The following is a 21,090-nucleotide window of genomic DNA, read 5'->3' on the forward strand; positions in this document are numbered from 1 at the left end:
GACAGTTTAGGTGTCAAATCTGTAGGTTTAAGGTGTTAAGCAGGATTAGGGAAAAGAGATGATTATCCAGCGCATTGTGAGAAGCCAGCAAATATTAAATAAAATCCCAATGCCACTATGCAGATTTCATGTCAAATTGTTGAAGGTGCTTCCATTTTTGTTGGTGTTCTTGATGCGCACCCCTCCCCCCGTTGCATATTGTGCAAAATTGTTCTGGGGCTTTCAGCCTCTAGCCTCTTTGTACTGTCTATGAAATTTTATTACTTATCATGCCTGTGTTATTACTGCTCATTAATTACACACCCAACATGTATCAGGTATCAGTAAAGCTCATTAATTAAACATAAAAGCTGGAGGATTTACAGAGAATTTGGAGAAAAACTCCCCGGTCTGGAAGATTTCCAGACTAAATATAGAAACTTGAGACAACCAGCGGTTTTCAAACTTTGTCAGCTACAGAACATTCTGGTCAAATAAATCTTACCAGGAAGCCCAGAGTCACAAGGAGAAAACGACACAGAACTGCATGGTAGGTGGGAGTGCTGGGGACATAAGAGTCTACATGTGCAGCACTAGCAAACTGTCCCCTCTCCAACCCAACCTACGCCACCCCTGACGCTCACACCGTGTGGCACTCGCTTTGAAAACCCCTGACTTGGAACAATTTTCTTTCTCATTCTGCCTGCTCTGTCATTTTGTGTCCACGGCATGGTCAACGGGATTTTATTTGACGATATTGCGCAGGGACCGTATATTCTCTCTAAGAGTACTACAGGCATATCTTGTCTAAGAGATGAAAGACAAGATAAAAAAATTCTTAAAAATCTGGATTTATGGGAGAAAAAACTAACAAACAAATCTCCTAGACCATAAGCTCCATGCAGGGCCTTGTGCTTCTGGCTTGTTCATGGCTTCACGGCCCCGGCATCTGGCGGGACTCCTGATACACCCTGGATGAACAAATGAAAGAACAACTAAAAGAGAAAAGTTAGGCAATGATACATTTTGAGGAATGGAGCTAATGGGTCCAAAATGTGCACACGTTCAGGACTTTTCATGAATAAGCTGCCGCACAGAGCAGCCAGGGCGGTGGGATGGGCCACAGGGCCCCAAAGGCCAGGGGACTTGGGAGAAGGTAGTGGGGATGAAATAGAAAAGAAAAGGTGAGCCTGAGACACTCAGAAAAGAAACAGTGGGGTTTGGGAACCCGAACGATTCAGGCTAAAAATAATCTTTGCCTTGATCTCAAAGATGCTGTGTGAAGGATTGGAAATGTCATAATAATTCTTCATTAAGCGGGTCAGAAGGTTAGCCCATGATGTAAGCAGACAGTTGCCTTGGAAGATGTTACTCAGCAGCACGTAGCCGTGTGGGGAGCGCGCTGCAATCGAGGCGGAAACAGGGCGCCTTGATGAACATCAGTTGCCCTGCTGAGTTCCCCAGCCAGAGCCTGCCAACATCTGAGTCATGCGGGTTGGGACAGGACAGATAAAAGAGCGTTCTCCTGTCACACGTGTACAAACTCTCCTCACTCCATCCTGCTGCTCCTCTCTTCACCCCTCCAAGCTCTCCCATGAGACCCTGGGTGGCTCCCACCTCTTCCCCAAGCTTTTCCATACAACCCAGCCCTTAGAAAGCTCATCCAGCCCTCAACGCTTCCAGTCCTCCGGGCCTGAGATCGTTTATTTGACACCTGCCCCGCGCGTGTACCTCACGGGATGTGTGCACGGGCTGTCTCCCTGGCTGGATGAAAATGGTAATGGGGAAAAGGATCTTCTATTTTTTTACGCTTTCCGCATTACTTTTTCCCCAGACCTTTCATGGGACAGGTGCCAAAGCCGTGCTGGTTGAGCAACACTGACCAATGGCACCGCTTCTGGAACGTTCCATTTCTAGGTCACTACTGATCCATCCTGGTTTTTGGATTATAGAGCCCATGGAAGCCCCCAGCGTAGGTCTTGGGACATCTGTGTAGCCTTACTATCCCTACAGACGGAGGTAGGGACATCACCTCCTAACACAAGAGCACTTATGTCAGCAGAGCTCTGGGAGAAAGGCATGTTTGGGGGTTTCCTGATTCCAGATTCTGGGGTTTGTTTCAAAAGTTGCCTACATCTAGCCTCCCACAAGCCCCACAGCAACAGAAATTTATGCAATTCACTCTGAAAATAACAATGGCCGGGGCCCGCGGGAGCATGGGGCCTCTTATCGGTAGGAAGGGAATTTGCTTCTCGAACTACTAAACACATGAAGGGCTGAGGTCATGAGGCAAGGTGATTTCCTTGAGCACAGCACAGCATTAGGGAGAGCTCTGGGACACGTTGAGGCCCCCGAACCCAAGGCAGGAACAGCAGGAAGAAAACTTTCCTGCACTGAGTTACCCCGATTCTCTACCAATGGGCATTTCAGATTTCTTTAGGAGGAAGTGTCCCCGGGCCCCGCAACATCTTCCCAAGGCTACCGGCAGCTGTCTGGGGGCCCAGCTCTCACCCCACGCTGGCCTCTGTGCCTCCACCCTAGCTGTCTTCCCAGGACAACGTGTCCTTCCCCGCCGCTGTCAACCAAAGCAGACGGTGCTGCGCGCGGAAGACCTCCCTGTTCACCGAACAAGCCACCGTCCGGCAAATCCGAATGCTCCTCGAGGAAGGAGAAAGCTGAAAGGCTTTATCTCTTGTAGCAAAAAATCACAAACTTACCAACGGGAAAGCTGGGGCTGGATTACCCTTGAGACTTAATGACCAGAACTAAGATCCGGAGTGTCTACTGTGGGTTTTCATCACCTTGCCTGACAGTTGGATGCCTCGCGGTTCAAGGAGGCCACTGGAGTGAAACCGAGGGCTGGTTCCCACTCACGTCTCATTGGAAGCTGGCGGCCCGTCACCTGCTGCACTTGGCTGCCTCTTGCTTGCCTCTCTGCTCAAACACCGTCTTGACTTCGCAGCACTGCAAGACAGAATAAAAACGTACACTTCTGCCCCAATTCCTGTCTCCTCTCGTTTACGCGGAAGATTAAATGATTTCTTTCCTTGTCTTACACAGGGAGGGTTCTACTGCCTTGTTCCTGCTTCCTCTACATCAGCTACAAGAAGAAAGTTAGCAGGTAAAAACCGAGGTGTCGCAACTGTTCTCACAATGAAGCATTAGCCCCATTTCACAGATAAGACGAGTTGCCAAGAAAATATCCATCCACCCATCTCCACCCAAACAATGGTCACTGAATATTTTGAGCCAAGCAAATTGCTACTTACTTTAGAATCCAAATCCAGTGCCCTTCCTACCACACCTTAGATACCTCAGGAGGATGCTCCTTGGTTATGAGGAAGCTTGGTTCATTCAACACACCCTTCTGAGGCACCTCCAATGTGCTGGCACATTCTACACCCAACGTATGTAGAAGTCTACACCCAACGTGTGACTTGAACCCACAACCCCAAGATCAAGAGTCACACGCTCTTCTGAGCCAGCCAGGCACCCCTGTGCAGGTACATTCTAAATGCATAGAGCGGAAAAAAGGAAAAACAAAACCCCAAAGAAAAATTCATGCCTGTATGCAGCTTACATTCTAACTGGGGAGAGAGACAATAAAAATCATTATAAAAAAAGTAAACTATGGAGCATGTTAGTGACACATGCAATGGAGAAGAATAAAGCAGAGAAGGCGAAGGGGGCGCTTAATAAATATTATGGGAATAAATTCTTTGCATGAAATTAACAACATTGAAGCAGCGATAACATATTTCGGTTCACCGTAGAATGTGCCTTGATGTTAGTAATTTCTGCCCCTAGAGTGTTTCAGGAGCAGCTAAAGCTGCTTTCCTGCTTCTTGCTTGGGCTGACTGTGTCCCACAGTGTGCCCACTGTTGTGAGATTTTCCTCATGAATGAAAATAGAACTGCTTGCTTCCTCCATCCATAGCAGAGTAGCTACGGCAGAAATAACTTCTGTGCATTTCTCTGGCTACGTTTAGTTAAGTTATGCCTCTTCCTCCTTAAAAAAAAAAAAGATGTACCATAAAACCTTATTGATTTAGCTCAGTAGTTTGAAATTTATGATGCTTTAGATAGGCTTTGGCTTGAGATTGCCTTGAGGAGAGGTGGATGTAAGCAAATTAAGAATAAAAATAAGATTGCTAGACATTGCGCTACTTAAGGGAATAAGTTGCTTTTTTATTATTTTGAATAAGTTGTTTTAAACACATCAGAGGGACTAAATCATACTTGACTGATATGCTCATTATAAATAATTCTTACCTATTTCTAAAAGCAGGAGCCAATTATATACTTGCTTCCTCGATTTAGGCTCATAAAATTGTGCTGCAAGCCCATTTGGATTTGAGAGCAATAAAATGGCTTTTATTAAACAAATACTCTAGAATTCACAGTTCACTAAATTGAGACCCACCTTCTACCCAAATTTAAGCTAGATTTTAGCATGTATGGCACATCTCCAACCTGGGTTTTTCCTAAAGCCTATTTCAAAAGACATATTTGTTCAGCCTTATCAGTAAGGTACTCAATCATGCTTCCCTTGTATCAGGCACCTCAAGGGCAGGAGATAACACAAATGTGTTTGGTTTTTAATAGCTGGAAATATGTCTACGTGAGGTTGATTGTATTACGCCAATGCCAGATATCTGAAAGGCATGTGAAAAATTAAGGTAATCGTTGGTGCTTCCAAATAGCTGGATGTTGGAGTCATATTTGCAAAGCATAGATTATGCTGCCGTGTCAGATTTGGGACACTTTAGGAGTTTGGGAGTGCTATACAAACGGGTGGTGGCAAATGTCAGACTGGGAAGGTAGGTGGGTGGGTGACAGAGCTGATCCACGGAGGTGGTTAGGTCACTGAATCTATGTGCACATAGGAATGCATCGTTTCGTTTCTGAGACCCTAATTCCAAGGTCGAGAGTCCGGATCCGTTTTGTCTTTTTTTGTTGTTATTAAAAACAATTCAGAAATATATTAAGAGGGAAAAAAGTCCCCCCAGTCCCATCACTCAGAGATAGCTACTGTGATGATTTGAGTGTATTTCTGGTTGGTCTCTTTTTATTTTTTCCTTAATGCAAACACATCGAAAAAATAAACATTGGGATTACATTATTTATACAATTTTGCATGCTACTTTTTTTCACTTCCGACAATTAGGACATGAATTTATTCAACCTTTTCCTTGTCAAACATTTAGGTTGCTTTCGTTTTTCCTTGCTTATGAATAATAAACATTCTTGGACATAAATACATGTTAATAGCTCTGACGGATTACTCTGGGTACTTATTCCTTCCCTTCAGAGAAGCCTTGGAGACATGAAGTGTGCCTGAGATATAGACGAGAGACCCAATGGCTGGTTTGTGGTACAAATGCTTTGGAGTCACGTTGATCCAGTTACATTTAATCAATTAATTTATTTAATTGCTTATTCAACAAGAATTGATTGAAGTTGTACTGTGGGCTAGGCACAGTGGGGGATTGCAAAGGAGCGCACCATCTCGTTGGAAAGACATGCCTCAGACAACATTGAGAAAATCCTCGACGGTGTTTGCTGGGAATAACCTATACGTCGTTCTGGGTGCTGTATGTGTATTTACTCAATTCTCACAAGAGCGACGACTATGATCCTAAACCCCATTTTCCGGAGGAATTAAGTAATTTGTCCAAGATCACACAGCTAATAAGTGATGGAACTGTGATTTGAATCCAGGAAATTGAGCTCCAGAGTCTACGTTCTTCACAGGCCATGCATATCTTGACTATGCCATTGCAGAGAAAAAGTATTATAGAAGGGTTATGTCTAGGTAAGCATTTTCTAGAGGCGAGTTGTTGTCTTTTGCATTCCTTTTGTAAACTTTCTATAATAAAGCAATTTAGGGTTCTATTGTCAAGGCCATTTTGAGGCCCCTTTCCCCAACTGCTTAGAATGTTAACGAGGATTACTAACTCAAGAGAAGCAAATCATCTTACCTGGTTTGGATAAGTGAATTGTCTGGGGGTAGAAAAGCCATTATTCCACCTGCCTTCTCTCAAGAAGCTTCTCAGTTTGGAAAAGTCTTGGAAAAATAAAATCATTTTGTAATAAACCCAATAAGGCGATGGATTTGTAATAAAGAACTAATTCAACAGGTGCCTTATTCATGTTCCTAGTATAATTTTTAAAAAGTTTGTTGAATGGATGAATGAACAAATGCATGAACAAGCTACAAGGCTTACAGACGACTAGTGCCATGACCTAGACTCAGTGATGTGTTGGTACCAGCTCCTACTGGCTCATATTTCTTTCCAACTTTGCTCAGTGACTTGGCATTAGTAGAGAACCAGCCATGGTGGGAATACATTTAAGCCACAGAAGTCAGCAGATGCTACCGATCAGGGCTTTTTTGTTTTCTTGGGGAGGTGGTTGTGAAACATGACCCGCACACCACTATCCTGACTTCCCAGAAAATGCATAAGGGAGAAGAAATTCTGTGACTCTGGAGGAAGAAAGAAGGAACTGTAATAAGAATAGTAATCAGAACACGTATCTCCTCCTCGGTCTTGAATCATTATCTCTGTTGCTCTTTTATGGAGTTATTACAGAGTCTGGAGAGACTTTGTTGAGATAGTGGAGGTATGTAGGGAGTTAGGGGGTGAGTGCAGCTAAAGCAGAAAGGATGTTTGGGGCAGGACAAAAGAATGATAAATAGCTGAGGGGCACTGTCAGTTTCAGCTGAGATCAACTCTCCAGTCCTACGGCATTAATGGCGCCCATAATTCAAGCAGCGAGTGTTGATGGACACCCATCTGGGAAGCGCATGGTGAGGTATCATTTGCCTGCAAGGACAACGATGTTCAAGCTGGAAGAAAATCTTACGCATCATCTGGTCCAAACCCCTCATTTCCCAGGTGAAGACCTAAGAGTATGGAAGGGAATTTTCCAACATCACTGGGCTGCTTGCTTGCTTGCTTGATTTTTTTTCACTTTTATTTTTCTTTTTAATTTTTTTGTTTCCAGGACTGATTTATAATAAGGATCTGGATCAGACTGCCTGGTGTGACTGTCAGCTCACCACGTCTTTGCTATTTGACACTGGACAGGTTACTTAACCTCTGTATGTTTCCTCAGCTATGAAATGAGGATGTTGTGAGGAGAGCTTACAAGTAGTAAGATCTCAATAAATATTAGTAACACAGAAACTTTGTGATAATACCGGTTAATTTTACAGCCAGAGAGAGAAAGAGAGAGGGAGAGTTCAGAAAAGAAAGATACAGGGGTGCCTGGGTGGCTCAGTCAGTTAAGCAGCCGACTTCGGCTCAGGTCATGATCTCATGGTTCGTGAGTTCAAGCCCCGCGTCAGGCTCCGTGCTGACAGCTCAGAGCCTGGAGCCCTGCTTCACATTCTGCATCTCCCTCTTTACTCCTTCTGCACTCATGCTCTGTCCCTCTCTCTGTCTCAAAATTAAATAAATATTTTTTAAAAATTAAAAAAAAAAAAAAAAAGAAAGGATTTCTAGCTGGATGAGGGGCCCAATCATCTGCACACAGCTTTAGACTGGCCTATGCTCCCTCAGACCTCTTCTTCCTGGAGAATTTCTTTTTGAAGTTTATTCATTTATTTTGAGACAGACAGAGAGAATGTGAGCAGGGGAGGAGCAGAGAAAGAGAGGGAGAGAAAGAATCCCAAGCAGGCTCCACACCGTTAGCCCTGAGCCAGGGCTCAATCTCACGAACCGTGGGATCATGAGCTGAGCTGAAATCAAGAGTCAGGCTGAGTCACCCAGGCGCCCCTTCTTGGAGATGTTTAAGGAAGCCTCTCCTTTCACTGGTTGGGGGTAGGTCACACACCCCTTAAAATGTTGAAGGTGACTGTATCTGGGGGCTCCATCTGCCCTCAGAAGCCTCTGCCACCAGCAGTAGGAGAAAAAGACTCTGGCAGCTGTGGTTTGTCTGAAGGTGCTGCCTGGGGGGCCCACAGAAAGTCCTGGATCTGGGAGGAGGCCTGGGCCGGTCCCCTCCTCACCGAGACTTCTCCCTACCCGTGCACAGATTACACTCATGATCTGTTCAGTCAGCTAGCTGTGTGTGCAGGTTATAGGGGCTGATTCTGATCCTCTGGGGCCCCCTTTCCAGCTCTACCAACCATTCTCTCCCTTCCCGTGGGCAAACATTTAACCTCGCCAATCCACCGTTTCTCATCTGTGAGATGGGAACGGCAGTTGAACCTGCCTCGCAAGATGGTGGAGAGGCTCAACTCAAGTAATAAGCAATAAGCGTTTAGAACAGCGCCTAGCACACAATGAGCACACGATTTTATGTTTTGTTTTGTTTTGATTTTATTCCTTAGATTTTTACGGTGGTAAGATACATATAACATAAAATCTGCCATTTTAACCACTTAAAAATATACAGTTCAGTAGCACCATGTACATTCACATTGGTGTGCAGCCATTACCTCCACCGATTTCCAACACTGTTTCGTCACCCCAAATTCGATCTCCCTTGTCTTCTCTCCTCTCCTCTGCTCACCTCTATTCCATTTCGTATCTCTATAAATTAGTCTATTTGAGGCACTACATATCAGCGGAACGATACGATATCTGTCGCTTCGTGTCTGGCTTATTCACTACGTCTTTGAGGTTCATCCATGTGGTAGCACGGGTCCGAATTTCACTCCTTTTTAAAGCTGAATAACATTCCATTGTATGCACATACCACATGTTGTTTATCCCTTCTGTCAACGGGTATTTGGGTTGTGTTCCCCTTTTGGCTATCGTGAATAATGCTTCGATGAATATTGGTGTACAAAGATCTGTGTGAGTCCCTACTTTCAATTTTTTAGGGTACATACCCAGAAGTAGAATTGCTGGATCATATGGTAATTCCATGTTTTATCTTTTTTTTTTTTTTTTTAATTTTTTTTTCAACGTTTATTTATTTTTGGGACAGAGAGAGACAGAGCATGAATGGGGGAGGGGCAGAGAGAGAGGGAGACACAGAATCGGAAGCAGGCTCCAGGCTCTGAGCCATCAGCCCAGAGCCCGACGCGGGGCTCGAACTCACGGACCGCGAGATCGTGACCTGGCTGAAGTCGGACGCTTAACCGACTGCGCCACCCAGGCGCCCCCCATGTTTTATCTTTTGAGAAACGACTATACTGTTTTCGTGGCAGTGATCCCATTTTACATCCCACCAACAGTTCACAGGAGCCTCGATTTCTCTACATCTGCAACGACACTATTTCCTTCCTTCCTTCCTTCCTTCCTCTCTCCCTCTTCTTTCTTTCTTTCTTTCTTTCTTTCTTTCTCTTTCTTCCTCCCTCCCTCCCTTCCTTCTGTCTTTCCTTCTTTCTTTCAATAGTCATTCTAATGAGTGTGATGTGGTATTTAGTTGTAAGTTGTGGTTTTAGTTGTATTTTTCAAATGATTAGGGGCACCTGGGTGGCGCAGTCAGTTAAGCATCCGACTTCAGCCAGGTCATGATCTCACGGTCCGTGAGTTCGAGCCCGGTGTCGGGCTCTGGGCTGATGGCTCAGAGCCTGGATCCTGTTTCCGATTCTGTGTCTCCCTCTCTCTCTGCCCCTCCCCCGTTCATGCTCTGTCTCTCTCTGTCCCCCCCCCCCAAAAAAAAAAAAACACAAAAAACGTTGAAAAAAAATGATTAGTGACATTAAGCATCTTTTCATGTGCTTATTGGTCATATGTATATCTTTTTTGGAGAAATGTTTAAGTCCTTTGCTCATTAAAACAAAAATTTTTTTTTTTTTGGGTTGTTGCTGAGCTGCAGAAGCTCTTTAAATATTCCGGATACTTATCCCTTATCAAATATATGATTGCAAATGTTTTCTCCATTCTGTGGGTCACCTTTTCACTTGCTTGGCAGTGTCCTTTGATGAATGAAGGTTTTAAATTTCAATTAGCCCAATGCATCTGTTTTTTTCTTTTGTTGTTTGTGCTTTTGGTGTCATATCCAAGAAATCATTGTCAAATCCAAGCCTAAGAAGAGTTTTGTAGTTTTACCTCTTATATTTACACTTTTGATTTACTTTGAGTTCGTTTTTGTATATGGTGTAATATAAGCATCCAACATTATTGTTTTGCCGGTGGATATCCAGCTCTGCTTGTTGAAAAGACTGTCTTTTCCCCATTGAATGGTCTGGCACCCTTGCTGAAAACCGTTTGACCGCATATGAGAGGGTTTATTTCTGGGCTTTTTATTCTGTTTTATTGGCCCATATGTCTGTCTTTATGCCAGTAGCACACTGGTTTTTTTTTTTTAAGTTTATTTATTTATTTTGAGGGGGGGGTGGAGAGAGAATCCCAAGCAGGCTCCATGCTCATCAGGGAGCCCCATGTGGGGCTCGATCCCACAAACCGTGAGATGGTGATCTGAACTGAAATCAAGGGTCGGACACTTAACCGAGTGAGCCACCCAGGTGCCCCAAAACGCTGTTTTGATTGCAGCAGTTTTGTTGTAAGTATTGAAATTAGGAAGTGTGAGTCTTCTAGCTCTGTTCTTTTTTTTCAAAGTTGTTTGTGAAGTTTATTTCTACTTGACGCTAGTTTATTTTTTAACACTAAAATAGTGCTTTATTTGTGCCTAGCCCTATATTAAGAACTTTACAAACATTACCCTTTTCTATCCTTATAACTCAATGTTCTCAGAGGAGGGAAACGGAGATGGGGATACCAAAACAAAAGGATAGTAAAAGGCAAATGAAATAGTGTGATGAATAATATTATAGGAGAAATTTATTTGTCAATATATGCAAATGTTTATGTATGTGGGCGATCTATCTTACTTTGCAAGATAAACAAAGTAAACACATATGTGTGTATGTGTATAAGTGTGTGCATGCGTGTAAGTGATTTTTATGCCCGTGATTTTTGGCATGATCCAAGGTGTGGCCCATACCAGGGTAATGCAAATTGACTTATGTATTTTGAAATTTTCCTGCCCTATTATTATTTTCTTTTTGTAACATTTCCACTTTTACTCCATGCCTCCTCAAAGTGCCACGATGTATGTATTTAATTTTTTAATATGAGGTAAATAAAGACAGTTTTGTCCACTGGGATCTTTTTTTTTTTTATTAAAAAAATTTTTTTTAAACGTTTATTTATTTTTGAGACAGAGAGAGACAGAGCATGAATGGGGGAGGGTCAGAGAGAGGGAGACACAGAATCTGAAACAGGCTCCAGGCTCTGAGCTGTCAGCCCAGAGCCCGACGCGGGGCTCGAACTCACGGACTGTGAGATCACGACCTGAGCCAAAGTCGGCCGCTTAACCGACTGAGCCACCCAGGCGCCCCCATTGGGATCTTTTTTGATAACGTTTTTAAAAATAACTTTTGAGGTAACTAGAAACATCCAAAGATATCAGACCACCAGCGTTTTGCAATTTTAGTTTACTAACACCTGGCTGATTGATGTTAAAATTGACTAGTTAAAAATACTTGCTTGCTAATGTCTTCAAAACAACCCAAAGATAAATATCTCCAGGAAATTTTCCTTTGGTTCCCACCTTTGTGCCATGAAGTTGGGCTGTAAAAGCCAGTGGAGACCAGCTTGAACAACGACTCTGTCCTTAAGACAGCAAATCCAGGGTCACCTGACCATGGCCTCTCTATGATTTTGGTCATTAATCAGAGAAAAATGTCTCACTTACCAAAGTAGCTCCTGAATAACTTCCAAGCAGTAATGGGAATCATTCATGCATACATAAATCCATTCAGCATGTATCCATTGAACTTTTTGTCAGGCAAGGTACAGCAATGATGTCCAAAGCCAGTCTTAAGAATAAATAGAAGTTTACCAGGTGGACAAGGGAGGTGTATCAGTTGGGGTCCAACCAAGACGATAGAATTGCACCGTAATTTGGACAGGGGAAGGTTAACATGAAGGATCATTGATTATAACAGGGATTGGAATAACAAGGTCCTGAGAAGGACTTTACCAAGAAGTAAAGAGACTACTACAGAATACAAGAATAGCAGATATAAGGAACAGCTATTATTTCCAGGGCTGAAATCCAGATCTTGTGAGAGGGGCATGGCCTCAGCTTGCTGACTGGCAGAGAAGAGGCCATACTATCAATGGGACTCGCTGGAAATTTGCCATCGGAACTTGCCAGCGACCCCACTCCTGCTCTGAGTGTTAGAGGAGAGTTGTTCGCAGTGAAGTGTCTCATGGGAGGTGCTCCGCTACAAGACTGTTGCAAACGGTGGGATGCCAGGGGAAGCTATGAGCCACTATGCACCACTGGATCTGGGCCCTGGGGAAGCCTGCTGAGCAAGCACTTGGGAACCAGGATGCAAACCCCTCTGCTTCCTGCAAGGTGTCTCCAGAACCCTCTACCGACAAAGCTTACCACTGTGCCAGCTGGCAAAGAAGCAATCACTAAAGGGCTCAGATCCATTTTCATGGAGAAGGCAAAAAGGACAGATTTGGAGCCAAGGGGCAAACAATGGATAACCAGCATAAGAGAAGGGGAAATCCCAAGTGGAGGGTATGCCAAATTCAAAGGCAGGAAGTCCTGAGAGAGCTTGCCATGTTCCAAGAGCAGCCATTTTTAATTGTGGTAATCAGAACAGGGTCATCCACATCTGTCTATATATCTATCTCTGATCTTTCTGATCACAGTGCATGTTTCCGGGAGCCAGCGATGGTGGTTTTTACACCCTGCATATAAAACCTCAGCACAATCAGGCTTAATAACTATTCATTGATTGATTGGCTAATTGTTGAGACACTGAGGATTTCTTTATTTGACAAGTTCAGCAGGAGCCATAGCCATCAGGGCCTGATACCTACATTTTTAGAAGCACAGGGTCCAGAACTCGAGAGGTGATTCTTCTCTACCACGTCCGGAATATTGTGTCCATTCAAAAATCCCTACCTCATAAAGGTTACCGAAGGTCAAAAAAAACCGGAGCAACTAAAGGTTGAAGTGTCCGGGACGGCCAAGTGTTTGGAAACCTTACTGTGCTAGAAACAGTTGCATCCTCTGCCTCATGGCTCCTGGCCACTCCCTATTTTCCTTCTTCTGTGCCCATCCCCCCATGCTGCCTCCCACTCTCTTGTGATGCCGTAGGCATCTGCTGTGCGCCTTCATCCACCCCCCCGCCGTGTCCTCAATGACCACTTATGGGCCTGGGACTCACAAGCCCGTATCTCTGGCCCCGATCTCTCTTTTAAGCTCCGATATCACTTCCCCAGTAGCTTTGCCACAGACCTCAACATGTATAAAGCTTCGCTTACCAGCTCCTGGCTCCGCACCTGGTTTTTCTTGTCTGTTGTCTGACTTCTTTGTCACAGTATCAGTAGCCAGTCAAGCCACAAAAATGGAGTTGAGTTACCCTCCCCTGTATTCTCACATCTGAGTCTTACTGAGTCAATACTTTTGGCACCTCTCCAGTGAGCCCACTTTTGCCATCCCCCTGCTGCCACCTGAGGTAAGGTCATGGGCGTCTCTCCCCTGGTTCTTATGTTAGCGTTTTCCTGAACACCCCTGTCTCCAGTCCTATTCCTCTCAAACCGCTTCTGCACACAGCAAAGACATCTAAAACTGAAATAGAATTGTGTCATTCCCCTGCTTAAGCAAGCATGTAGGTCTTTAGCAAGACCTACAACATCCTTTGTGATCTGATGCTGGCTTACCTCTCCAACCTTATCTCTCATTACACTCCCACTCTGTGGCCTCCCTTCAAGAAACTTTTCAGCAATGCCACTGGACCTTTGCACATACATTCTGGTGCCTGGAATACCCTTTGACCCTCTCCCTGTTCACTCAGTGCTGCTGACTCCTCTGAGTGTCCACCCCCCACTCTCCAACTTTCCCTTTCCATCCTATAAACTCTTCAAAGGCAGAAACCACAAATTACTCACCTTTGAATCCCAAGCCCTCAGGATGCTGCTTCAAACTGAGTAGAACTGAATCAAAAATGACTTGACTTCCTGCCCCCCCCTCTCCTTAGTTTGGAGAAGAAATAATATGAGAAACAGGAGGGAGGGGAACATACGTTTGTTGACTTTGAACAATTGAAGTGCTATTGTAGGGAAGAGGGAATTCTGTTCCTCACAAAAGAGTAGAAACCAAGATAATAGGAGGATTTTCAAGGAGATAAATTTGAAGTCCATATAAAGGAGATTGTGGCAACAGAATCTGCCTAATCATGGGATGGAGTATCTTGAAAAGTATTGAGTGCTCCTACTGGAAATGGTCAAAAGTAGGACCTCTGTGTCCACTTCTCAACAATTCCTGCCAAGGCAGTGCTTGGAGCACGTGGACTCTGAAACCTGACTCTAAAGTTCCATGATTCTAGATGCAACATAAAGAGAATTCTTTTATTTTTTTTAACATTTTTATTTATTCTAGAGAAAGGGAGGGAGACACAGAATCCGAAGCAGGCTCCAGGCTCTGAGCTGTCAGCACAGAGCCCTACGCGGAGCTCGAACTTGTAAACCACGAGATCATGACCCGGGCTGAAGTCAGACGCTTTAACCGACTGAGCCACCCAGGTGCCCCTGAAGAGAATTAGTTTACAGTGACTCAAAATTTGTCCTCTAAGAACTGATGATTATCTCACCAAAATGTTTTCTGGTGAACAACGGCTTGAAGAAATGCCTTTGAGAACCAGTGTATAGTTACTATTGAGTGGGCATCCCTGGGGGTGATTCTGGGATTCGTAAATCTAGGAGGGCTTCAGGAGAGGGTGACAAGGATGAGCAGGTGGCCTGCCAGGGCTGGGGAAGACCCAAGTCAGAGCACAGGTGGGCAAGGGCCTGACTTCTAGAAGTTTCCTGGGGGAGGGAGTCCCAGTGTGTCCTATATGTGGGCAGAAAGGAGCATCACAGAAACCTGGCTGCGGGCAAATGACAGACAAAGCTGGTTGTTAGGGGGTTTGGCATTAGGTAGCACTGCGGCTCTAGGTTAGAGAACAATTGGAAACACAAGTCAGGACCCCACTTTCGGGCGACTGAGACAGAGGGCAGGCACAGCACTGTGGCGAGGCTCTGACTGCTGTGACTGGGGAGTCAGAGGAGGGCTCGCTTACAAGCATCCTTAACAATTACCTGGCCTCATCTAAAGATCCGAGTGGGGGCACAGTAGGAAGTCAGCTTGAACATGGAAGCAATACCCGCTGGTCTGGAATTCTTCCTTTCTCCCACCTCTCCGTGGGAACAGGGGTGGTTTCTTCACTGGGATGGTTTGGGCTCCTTCTATCTGAGGTTATGTGGCTGCACTCATGGAGGGAAGAGAAATGTGGAGACATAAGAGAGTTACATTTTCGCAGTTTAGAGATTACTCTCAGTAGGTCATTGAGTTTATGGACGCACAGTCTGAGAAAGAGTTCCCTCTACTGGCTGATCTAAGCCAGGTGTGTTGACTCAGGGTATCTGTTCCTTGTTGAAGATGCATTTAGGATTAGGAAGTTAAAGTACTGAGTGTAAGAAACTCATTGCTAGGTTTTGGTTTATTTTTCTAATTTAGCTAGAGGTTCTTGGAGGCTTCTTTGGTCCCTCATTCAAGTTTATTGAGGTGTATTTACATTAAATCACACACACACACACACACACACACACCTGCATAACCACTACCATTACCACAATCAAGTTACTGATTGTATCCTGAAACATTCCATGGTGTCTGTTTGTAGCTAATACCCATCCCTGAGCCACCAAGTCTCCAGGCAACCACAGATCTGCTTTTTGTCGGTGTGAACTGTATTGCCTGTTTTAGAACTTCAAGTAAATAGAATCATATGGTATGTACTCTTGTGTTTATGTATTTATTTTTTTGAGAGAGAGTGGGGGGGGTTGCAGAGAGAGGGAGACAGAGAATCCCAAGCAGCCTCCACGCTGGTAATGCAAAGCCCGATATAGGGCTTGATCCCACAAACTGTGAGATCAGGACCTGAGCTGAAACCAAGGGTCGGATGCTTAACCGACTGAGCCACCCAGCTGCCCTTGTACTCTTGTGTTTAAAGTCTATCACTCAACATAATGATTTTGAAATTCATTTATATTAGATGTGTCAGTGGTTTTCATCTATTTTTGCTGAGTAGTATTCCATTGCATGAGTATATAAAAATGTATTTATCCATTTGCTAGTTGATGGGCATTTGGGTTGTTTTCACGTGGGGGCTATTATGATAAAGTGCTGTCAGCATTTGTAGACGAGTCTTTTTTGTGGACATACATTGTCTTTTCTCTTGAGTAAATACCTGGGAGTGTGATTGTTAGGTCCTATGAAAGGGTATGTTCAACTTCCTAAGAAATCGCCAAGCTGCTTTCCAAAGTGGTCTTATATTCCACCAGCAGTATCGAGAGGCCTGGTGCCTTCTCATCCTTGTCAACATTTGATATTGTCAGTCTTTCTAATTTTAGCCACTTTAGTGTATGTATTGAGTATATGAAAGTCCTTTGTTAGATTTCATTTTGGTTTTGCTCTTCTGATGATAAGTTCTTGGAGAATTTTTTATTAAACTTTTTATTTTGAGGTAATTGGCGATTCACAATATGACTGTAGATTCACAGTAGTCATCCTTTACCCATTTTCTCCCAATACTAATATCTTGACAAACTGAAGCACGGTGTCATGACTTATTGGAGCCTTTTTGAAATACACACCCCTCAAAGATTAATAAGGAACCATCTGATCATGCCCTATGCTCAACTGTCGACGAGACAGGCGGAGTATGGAGCGTTGGACGCTGCCCTAACCATAATGTTAATGAATACTCTAAGCATCACATTTCAGGGACTGAAAGAAACACCAATCTGTTAATACTGGCAGTGCTAGCTCTTAGTGCTTCCAATCTGAAAATACAATATGTGGAATTTCAAATTAGACAGCCACAACGAGAAAGCAAGACTCAGAGTGAACGGCAAGGAGATAGTCAAAACTATGACACAAGAGGTATTGCTTAGATCTCTGCCAGTAGAACCTTCACTAACCATGTCTTTTTTTTTTTTTTTTTAAATCACATAGACGTTTTCATCTTTCTGACTTGGGGACTGATTGTGGGTGGTTCCATTCACGGATAACGAAATGACTATGAACTTCAGTTAGCCCCCAGCCTCATTTGAGCTAATAGCTTAAAATATTTGGCTAGATCCCAAAATAAGTAATAAAATGAACTGATTTGAGTTTCAGCTTTTCCTGCTTTCCCTGCCCACGTGATGAGCATGAAATGGCTAAGGTGCAGGGAGTCTGTGGAAAGAGGAAGAGAAAGACCCAGATAATCTTCAGCCTGGATAATTAGCCCCTACAGACTCTAGATGGTAATAAGAGGAGGCAGGGGCGCCTGGGTGGCGCAGTCGGTTAAGCATCTGACTTCAGCCAGGTCACGATCTCGCGGTCCGTGAGTTCGAGCCCCGCGTCAGGCTCTGGGCTGATGGCTCAGAGCCTGGAGCCTGTTTCCGATTCTGTGTCTCCCTCTCTCTCTGACCCTCCCCCGTTCATGCTCTGTCTCTCTCTGTCTCAAAAATACATAAACGTTAAAAACGTTTAAATAAAAAAAAAAAAGAGGAGGCAAATCCTTGCGATAAAGGTCGTAAGATACTCCTGAGGAGAAGTAAAGGCAAGGAAAGTTGAAGAACTAAACTGATTAGAATTGTGTATGTAATTAAAAAAAAAATGAGAAAAAAAGATGAATATTTGCTTGATGAAAAACAAATGTAGTGACTCTTTCTCCATTTCTGCTAGCATCCTCCTTCAGAAGGTGACCAGCTTAGCACAGTCCCCCACTATTGCGATGGGACAATATTTTGGAGATCATTTGGGATGTCATGGTAAAGTCAAGGTCATCAGTTGTATATTCTTCCAGCATTCCCCTTTCCATCTCAAATAGGAGCACATCCCTTCTCCTCTGCCCTTGCCCCAGTCTCTGAAGGGTCTCCCCAACCTTCCCCACGTGAATTTGTCCCCCCTATGCCCGTGGTAGCTCCTGCCTGCCCTAGAATCTTGCTCCATCGGGAACATGTGGTCTCCCTGTATCTTCCAGCCCTCCTTTCCTGGGACCTGCAAGCTTGCTTGAATCTCCCCCATCCTTCTTAGTACATTCCTCAGGGCTGCTACTGTCTTACCTTACTGACCCCCCCAACCTTTTCTTCCTTTCATCAGTGAACATTTCTAAATAGCGGTCCACACTCTTCAGTTACTTTCCTCACCACCCACTTGTCTCCTTGACCTTGGGCAAACTGCTGGTCTCCCTTATAGACACTGTTTTCTCAGGGGGCGTCAGCATCCTCCTAGTCACTGGGGCCCATGGCCTCGTCTGCCGTCTCATCACCCCCGTCTCAATGGACACTGCAGACTGTCCCTCCCACTTGTCACCCCATGCTTCCCCGGGGAACTGAGCTGTCACTCTCTTCCCTTGCTCCTTTTCTAGGGTGTCTTTGCCGTTGCCTCTGTTGAGGCCTGTGCCCAAGCCTCCTTGTGGGCATTATTCTCCACTTTCCCTATACCTTTTCTCCCAGTAATCTTATTTGCTTCCTCATTGCAGCTACAACCTCTAAGCAGATGTCTTTGAACTTCATTGATTATATGTTTCTAGGGGCCCTTTTCTTACTCTAATTGGCACTCTGCCTACTTGTCAAATTGTAGGGTCACATCAGGCTGAGATTGGGGATGCTGCTTTTTTAAGTTTATTTACTTTAAGTCATCTCTACACCCAACGTGGGGCTTGCAGTCATGACTCTGGGATCGAGAGTTGCATGCTCTTCTCACTGAGCCAGCCAGGCACCCTGAGATTGGGCTTGTGATTCACCTCTGTACGTCCTCCCGTGATGTCCTGAATATAGTGGAGGCTCAGATGACATTTGCTGAATAGCGTTCTCTTGCCTGTTGGACGTTGGGAGCCCTCGGTGGATGCCCTATCGACCCAGTGGGGAGACAAGGCCCTTTGGGCCCATAACCCTTCCCTTCCAAGATACCGTCCCAGGTAACACCCCGGGACGTTTGCCAGTGTTTCCCGTGCTGGTTCTTACAGATGACAGGGAAGACTTCAGGAGAGAAATCCTGGGAGTAATTGAGTCGTGATTGGCACCCCTGCACTTCTCCGAGCTGACAACCAGCGGGCATGGCAGCACATACCTCTTCCGAGTGGCATCTCATTTCTCGGAGGTGACTTTCCATTGCTTTACAGAGGCTGGCACGCAGCTTCGAGGGAGCCCCTTGGGAGTCGCACCTGAGCCTGGTGCCTGACTGCGGCAGACAGCTGCTTAGTTAAGGCGAATTTTACAGTGGAATTGTGTTCTGCCTGGGAATTGGAAACTACTGCGGAAGGACAAATGCAAATGAGCTCCCCGGGCGGGGCAAGAGCTTGTTAAGAAGCAGCCTTGCCGCAAAACCCGATGTCTCTCGGGTTTGTCTTCAATTACTGTTTTGGGAAAACGTTACGGGCCGTTTTCCAAAAGGCTTTTAGCGGGGACAGAGGCGGCTTTGGTTCAATCTGAAGAGCATGGGCTTTGGAGCGTGACTGTGGCATTGCTATTATAAGTAGGCCCGGGCCATCCGGCCCAAGGGCTGGCTCTGTCTCTTTTGCGCTCGGTAACCTTGGGCAAGTTGCTTGCAATCTCTGAGCTTCCGTTGCCTCATCTGTAAGCTATAAATAACAACACTTGCCTTGTTGGGATTAAAGGATAGAGAGATATAAAAACTCTAGCCCAGCACTTGGCATAGACTAAGCCTTTAATCAATGCTAGCAATTTCATCATCATTATTATTACTTAGTGACTTAGTGAGTCACTACTTAGTGACTTATTACTTAGTGAGATCTTGGGCAAGTCCCTTAACCCCATGGTGCCCTTTTCTCCATCTCTTGAGGTAGTTGTGAGAATTAAGCGAAAGAAAGATACAGGAAGTGGTCGGCACAGGATGGTCACCTTATGGGTGATAGCTACATTGTGAATATTGTTATTCTAATTAGCCAGGTATCAGGAAGTCTGCTTCACTTACCTTAGGACAACAGGTACCAACTGGCTAGGACTCCCCGGGGAACAAAGTACTGAAAAAAAAAAAATCAGGAGAAAACAACGGAGACGCAGGGTTTCAGAGAAAAGATTTTCAAGTCAGATGGGTCTGGCTCACGGCTAATAAATGACTTGATCTCCTTTGAACTTGGTTCCCTTCCCTGAAAAAACAAATGGGGATAGTCACAACATAACAGCATTTACACAGAGTCCTGGTGAGGATTCTGAAGACTGGAGCTTGCCCAGTGCCAAGGAGAGACTCCCCATCACTGCCAGTCTTCGTGGAACAGAGCTGTGGTTACCGAGGGTGTGCCACTTCCTGCAGGATTCTGGGGAAGGGCGGGGAGAGGAAGAAGAGAAGGGCAGGGAAGGCAGGGGGGTGGGGGGTGGGGAGAATCGGAGAGGGAGGGGAGAGAAGTTTGGTTAACAAACACCTAAAGGAGATCCTAACTTGCAAGAGACAAACCCTGAGTGTGCACTGAGATGGCGTTTTACTGTCTTCGTGTCCCCTGCATGTGTCTCCCAGGACACCAACCCCTGTACTCAGAAAGTCATCCACGGACACTTCTGGAATTAGAAGTTACCCCAGTGAGAGTTTCTGTGTTTGCTCATGGCTTCAAGATTCTGGAACTCAAGACTGCGGAGGTGCAGTGCCCTTTTAAAAGTCTGCGTCTGGGGGACACTGAAATGCCAGTCGTCCTTCGCCATCTGTTCCTGTGGACCGAGAGGATCTCACGAAGCCTCAGGGGCAGTGGTTTGATTCTTCCCCAAAGAGGGTGGCGTGAACCCCAGAGCCGGTCTTTCGTGAGAGCAACAGTCAGCCTCATCCGAAGTTCACGAGCAAGGTGTCCCCACGGCCAGCAGCTTCCAGAAAGAGGAGCGCGTGTCACTGGGCACGTGCTGGCCACACCGCTCCCCTGCCAGCCGGCCACAAGGAGAGCTTGAGACCCCAGGACAGAGCGGGTCCTACATCATCATCTGTTCACTGGCCAGACTGCAATGAGAAGGAAGGGCTGTTTGTTTTCCTCCCAGAACAGGAATTCTCAGAAAATCGATTCTCCCTCATTGACGATGCATGCTAAGTGATTGAAAGGCCATTAAACCCATTAATGGGGTGCTCTTTAAATAAAATAAGTCCCTAAAAG

Source organism: Prionailurus viverrinus, chromosome A2 (genome assembly GCF_022837055.1).
Source record: "Prionailurus viverrinus isolate Anna chromosome A2, UM_Priviv_1.0, whole genome shotgun sequence".
NCBI lineage: Eukaryota > Metazoa > Chordata > Mammalia > Carnivora > Felidae > Prionailurus > Prionailurus viverrinus.